We start from the raw sequence: 7,068 nt of genomic DNA, 5'->3' as shown, positions 1-7,068 counted from the left end.
GTATTTACAAATGTTTGATAAACATGAAGGATTTAAAATCGCAAGTTACACGGAAGTTTCACGGCTCAAATATGGACAAAAATACCCTTTTCTTTTATCATCACCATATCTTCTTTTTTCTTCTCCATAACTCTTCCCCAATTATCTCTCTGGTTTCAAACACACAAAACGCTAAACCCGTATGTCTCAAATGTCAAAAAGGGCCTACTGAACATTTGCTACCTAAGGTAATGAATTATTATATCCGTTCAACTTAATTTATATATAGATATGGAAATACAATTTTCTAATCTTCTAATCGTATGAACTTTTGTAGAAGGTTATGAAATTAGATTTGTAGTTTTATTAATTTATTTCTTGATTAATTGATTAATTTGTATCCATAGTCTGTTATATGCGTGTATGATTTCACCCTTCCTAATTTGTGTTTAGGTTTTTGATGTCATATGCATGTAGGAGTAATTTTGTAAGATAAGAACACATTTATCTGTATTTTATAATAGCTAATATCACGATTTTTATTGATTTACTAATTCACAGACTATGGCCCGACTTAGTTTATTAACAAGAAAACGTAGGGTACGAAGAAAGGCATTTTGACACATAATGATGACGTCGGTGGCGTTCTTTGTTATTTCGCTTTGGGTTGTCATAGCTAAACGCATACGAGATAAACGTATCCAGTACTCATCATCAATTATTGACCGTGACTCAATTATGTGTAAGTGACATTCGATCCATAACGCAAATTAGAATGACTCGTATTTGCTTCAAGAAGTTGTGTTACATGCTTGAAACATTTGGAGGATTAAAACCTAGTAAAAATATGAATGTCGATGAACAAGTTGCAATGTTTCTTCACATGATGGCTCATAATGGTAAAAATCGGTGCATGATTAGTCTCTTTCGTCGATCAGGAGAAACAATTAGTAGATATTTTTCTGAAGTTTGCAATGCGGTCATAAGATTGCATCCACGTTTACTTAAGAAACCCGAACCCGTTCCCAATAACTCTACAGATGAAAAGTGGAATGGTTCAAGGTATAATTCTTCTTTATGACTTATTATCACATGTTGGTACTGTAGTGTATATAAATTATCATAAATACACTGTAGTGTATGTAGTGTGTGTTTATATAAGACATGAATGAATGAAACACATGGTGACTTTGTAATTTTCTGTTACAGAATTTCTTAGGAGCTTTAGATGGAACCTATATAGATTGTTTAGTGTCAAGTGAAGACAAGCCTAGATATAGAACAAGAAAGAATAGTATTGCTACAAATGTTTTGAAGATTTCCAGCCTACAATCTAGAAGCCCACCTTCTAGATATTCAAAGTAGGCAACCTTGACAACTCATATGGAAGTAGCAAAGTTGATGACGATGACGGCCGCCAACCTTCTCCGTTCACACCATTCCACCGCCATAGAATTTTTACTATAAATAGAGGTGCAAACCTCAGTTGTAAATCATCCCAAATCACTCAGATAAGTGTAATCACAACCTTGAGAGTGTGTGTGTGAGTTTTGAGAGTTTTTTTTGTAAGAGTTTTGTAATACTCTGTAAATCTATTCTTGTGAGTAATAGAGTTGTTTTTCTCTCAAATTTGTATCTCCCAACATCCAGGCGATCCCCTCTTCGTAACAAGTGGTATCAAGAGCTTGGTTAGAGACGTTGGTTGAGTTTTTGGGTTTTCGGAAGTTTTCTCAAAATTCAATTTTGAGTGTACCATTGGATTCGTCTCGTCGAACCGAGTCCAACGCAAAAAACGGCGACTTAAACGGAGTTATAACGAGCCCAGAAAACGCGGTCAAAGTTTGGTCAACTCGCCGGAATCTCGCCGGATAAGACGACCGGTGCCGGAATTATTGCCGGAGAAGACGATCACTGTAGCAATTCACTGTAGCAGCTGGCGGCACTGTAGCAAGTCACTGTAGCAGTACTGTAGCGGTACTGTAGCAATTCTGGAATTTTACAATTTGGTCCCTGAAATTTTCAGAATTTCATTCTTGGTCCCTGAAGTTTATAAAAATTATAATTTTGCCCCGTAAGTGGAATTTAAGCCGCGAAGTGTCTATTCCACCATTTTCAACCGTTCCGGACGTAACGGTGATCTCTGTTTTCTACAATTCAACCCCGTTTGTGTTGAAAAATTATTTGTAAAGTGATAATGTCCATAGAAGAGTCAACATCATCTTTCGGAGCTATGATTATGCTCACAGCCACAAACTACACGCTGTGGAAACCTCGAATGGAAGATCTCCTCAGCTGTAAGGATTTGTTCGATCCTATTGAATTGAAGGGTATAAACCCTGATTCTGCCAAAGAGAAAGAGTGGAAGAAATCAAACCGAAAAACTATTGGTCAGATCCGTCAATGGATTGATCATAGTGTCTTTCACCATGTTGTAACAACCCAAACCATCCAACGACAAAACCACGTGAAAACAGCAAAATAAAAAAAAAAAAAATTGCTGAACTGCCACCTGGCGCGGCGCGCCATATAGGCCGCGCGGCGCGCCAAACCTGACTGTCCGGAAAGTCTTTAAATGCGAAAATGTTTGACTAGTTCCCGACGTATTTAGACAAAACGCTTTTAACCGCATGTTCAATATATAAAAACTAGCGCGTTCCATTAATAAAATTTAGTTTACGAAGCGGGGCCCACATTGACCCAAATTACCCCTTAAGTACCAAAATACAATTTTCGACCATACGACTTTTAATACAAAACAAAGCCGAGCATGGCGATTGGGGATACGCTACCCAATCCTAATAAATCCAAAAGCAAGCCTTCTACGCAAACTATGCAAGTCCTCTAATCCTCGCGCTTACCCGAGCCACCATCCGCATGCAATCTATAAAAAGAGTCAACAACGAGAGGGTAAGCTAACGCTTAGTGAATGATAATATACTACATACATATATATGTATAAAATGGACACGCCACAAAATAACAAATACCGCATACCGAGGCATCCATATAAGGCACTACACTAAGCATACCGTACGATCTCTAAGCAACGAGCTAAAGATACAACAACAATATAAGTTCACCAACGACGATGTGAACAACGCCAAATAGCTACACCCGGAGGGTTAGCTACAACACAACAATACATTAATATAACAATATAAACGAACAAGGTTAACACCTTAACCCAATACCGAGAACCAAATACCACAATGAAGATTGGCCGAACTACACGAGCCTTAGTAATCCGAAACCACACGAGATTACTATCTTCACAACATCGAGGTTGGCCGAACTACACGAGCCTTAGTAATCCGAAACCACACGAGATTACTACCTCAATAAGATGACCGAACTACACGAGTCACCATGAATCCGAACTACACGAGATTCATTTCCACAATAATATAAGATGACCGAAACCACACGCGTCATCGTGAATCCGAATACACACGCGATTCACTTCTCAATATTATACCCTTCGCCATTGGGGTTATATCAACCACATCACAACCACGTGTGATAATGTACACGCGAACGCGTACTTCGCCAAAGATGGTCAACCAAAACGCACAACCGTGCCAATTGGACTCATGCAAAAGTCCATCAAGTCCACCTACATGTGAAGTGAGCTCTATAGCCTAGAATCACTTCACCCGACCCGCACCCATCCTACACATACATATGCACATAGGATATTATCACTCACCTTGAAGTCTTGAAGAATGCTTCCAAGTAATCCGCAACTCGCCAATGGAAAGTACCTATTCCATTATCACAATTACAACAATACACTTAGAGTGGATTTACAAATCAACCCAATTCGTCACTTAGTGCAATTTCGACCCAAATGCACTTCCAAGCACAAACCGTGCCCAAAACTAACCAATAATCACTAACACAAGTGAGAATGGTCCTAATACGCCAATTAAACCCGAACTCAAGTGTTAAACACGCGTCATACCCATTTTGACACCAAAACCCTAATTTTGACCCATAAAGGTCAAAATCTCATTCCTTACAAGTTTTGACACCAAAACACATTTAACTCGGTTTTATACTTCAACTTAATCCATTTTAAGTTTATAAACCTCATTAAATCGCCAATTGGGTCATAATCACCACCAAACCCTAATTTGACCCAAAGTCAAAGTTAGTCAACAAAATAACCTTAAATGGGTTTCAATACTTCCATAATCACTAACTTAAGTGATTAAACCCAATTTCAAGCTCTCAACATGGCCAATTAGTTCACCAACCCACAATCCACCAACCATTAACAATAAACCTGATTACTAGCATCACAAAACCCATTTCATCATCTAAAAGGGTTTTACAACAAACTAACTCAAAACCCTGAATTGAATAACAAATCCAATAAATGAAATTCGGAGTTTGAGCTTACCAATACTATCACCGCGTAGCCAAGAACGAGAGGAACAACTTTAGAACCCGAGCTTTTGATCAATTCGGCCTCCTTCTTCACCAAAACCCTAAATCTCTCTCTAGAATCTCTCTCTCTCTCTAGATAGTTGGGAGTGATGAATGGATGTGAAAATGATCCAAAACTGATCCAAACCAGCTAATATGGCTCACAAATCCGGCCCCAAGTGAAATTACCCAAATACCCTTCATTTAAACCAATTAAAACAAAGGATCTGTCAGCGCCAAATGGCGCGGCGCGCCCCAAACCCGCGCGGCGCGCGATCCTACTGAAATAGTTTCTTTTGCATTTTAATTTATATACAATAAAACCCACACCCTTGAACACCATAATACACAAGTAAGTAAGATAATTATTCGGGTCTTACAACTCTTCCCCACTTAAACTCGATCACGTCCTCGTGATCCTCGTCACTTAACCAAACGGACCACACTCCACGGTCCTCAAACATACGTCCCAATCCGACTTTCCTAGGCAACTCTTCCCAATGAATCACCTCTAACAACCAAAATCGTCACACGCGATTTAACAAATCACAATCCGAGTACTAAAACCATGCTCAATCCCTCACATCGGGAAACTCAACCAATCTCGAACCGAGATATCAACCCTCTAGCGTAACATTACCAAGTACAATGCTAAAAGCAACCAAGTTTAAATCCTAAAGTCAACAATCCGAAACGATGAAGACCGAACCAAACGAACCCTTACGGATTACACCAATCACTAAACATCCTTTGTAGTGCGCCATACGACCAATACGCAACCACCGTAACATCATAATCCAACGGCTAGAACCGATAGCGCCCAAAATGACTATGGAAACGCAAAACCCAAGGTGTACGAAATCAACCATCGTCACACCCGTAACAAACATGTGAGCGAAACACGGCTATCGCCTCACTAATCCCACAACATGGTCCTCACAACCCCACCATCGACGTATAAAACGACCGATAGTTCCCGCAACATGGTCCTTACGACCCTACCATTGGTGTATCAAACAACCAATAGATCACATGACACGAAGGCTGGCCGAAAACACGCGCCCTAGTGAATCCGAACTACACGCGACTCACTACCTTCACCACAACAACAATCGGGAATGGCCGAACTACACGCGCCATAGTCAATCCGAACTACACGAGAGTCACTATCCCGGAGGAATGACCGAACTACACGAGTCAATTGTGAATCCGAACTACACGAGATTCACTCCTCAATACAATGACCGAAACCACACGAGTCATTCGTGAATCCGAACTACACGAGATTCACTTCCACAACATCGAGGTTGGCCGAACTACACGAGCCTTAGTAATCCGAAATCACACGAGATTACTACCTCAATAAGATGACCGAACTACACGAGTCACCATGAATCCGAACTACACGAGATTCGTTCCAATAAGATGACCGAACTACACGCGTCATCGTGAATCCGAAACCACACGCGATTCACAATCTCAACATAGGAATGGTACTCGCATTTCCCACCGGTACTCGCATTTCCCGATAGTGTTACACCATACCGACATAACACTACTCCCTTGATAAAGTCAGCGGACCCCGAAGGTCATGCTCCACCAATCACAACACCGGATGAAGTCAGCGGACCCGAAGATCATGCTTCACCGATATAACATCGCGCTCATGATGAAGTCAGCGGACCCCGAAAGTCATGCTCCACCAATCACAACACCGGATGAAGTCAGCGGACCCGAAGGTCATGCTTCACCGATATAACACCACGCTCATGATGAAGTCAGCGGACCCCGAAAGTCATGCTCCACCAATCACGTATTCCCATGATGAAGTCAGCGGACCCTAAAGATCATGCTTCATCAAACAACCATACCATAATCGAGCAAGAACCACCTATACCAAACATAGGTACCAAACAATAATTCTCCACAAGAGAACCCGACACACACCTCCCTTAACCGGAGGATTTCACCTTGCTCGCCAAACACGTCCATTATCTCTCAACGAGATTTACCACGTTACCACCTCGGTGATGATTCAAATCCAAACCATAAGTACAATTTATCCGAAATTGTACTCTACCACAAATCGACCAAAACTAGGTCTCGACAACATTTTCCGGATCTACCAAAAGCATCATCCGAAATCTCACACTAAAACTTCCTCGTGCGGGAGTGTAACTCCCCCACTTGGAACCACGTTCCATATCCAAAACTCGTATAACCGCACAATGCTACCACATGTAGACTTTACCAACGATTGGGCTCACACGACCCATTACCACATCTTGCTCTAACCTTGAGCACACGAAGGATTTTAACCAACCCTTAAACACTTTGAACGAAAAGTGTACCGCAACACAATCGGAGTCGAACACCACGCTAGTAGGTATAAAAGAGGCACCTAATGTCGCGTCATAAAGACTCCATTACCAACACCCATCGAGATTTAAAACACTCGATCTCAAGGGTTCCAACCAACCGACGAACCTCATGATTCGTCACTTCAACATCAAAGCGAACACGCGCTTAACAACCAAACACCAAAACCATTTCCGTGGCTTGGTAGAAACGTTTCCCAAATACTAAGGAATGCTTGGTTACGCCAAGTCTTACGCCCTTCGCCCGTCAATCAAACATCAACACAGGGTACTTCCATTAGGA

The sequence above is a fragment of the Rutidosis leptorrhynchoides genome, chromosome 1 (assembly GCF_046630445.1).
Source record: "Rutidosis leptorrhynchoides isolate AG116_Rl617_1_P2 chromosome 1, CSIRO_AGI_Rlap_v1, whole genome shotgun sequence".
Classification (NCBI taxonomy): Eukaryota; Viridiplantae; Streptophyta; class Magnoliopsida; order Asterales; family Asteraceae; genus Rutidosis; species Rutidosis leptorrhynchoides.
Note: the sequence above shows the minus strand (reverse complement) of the source record.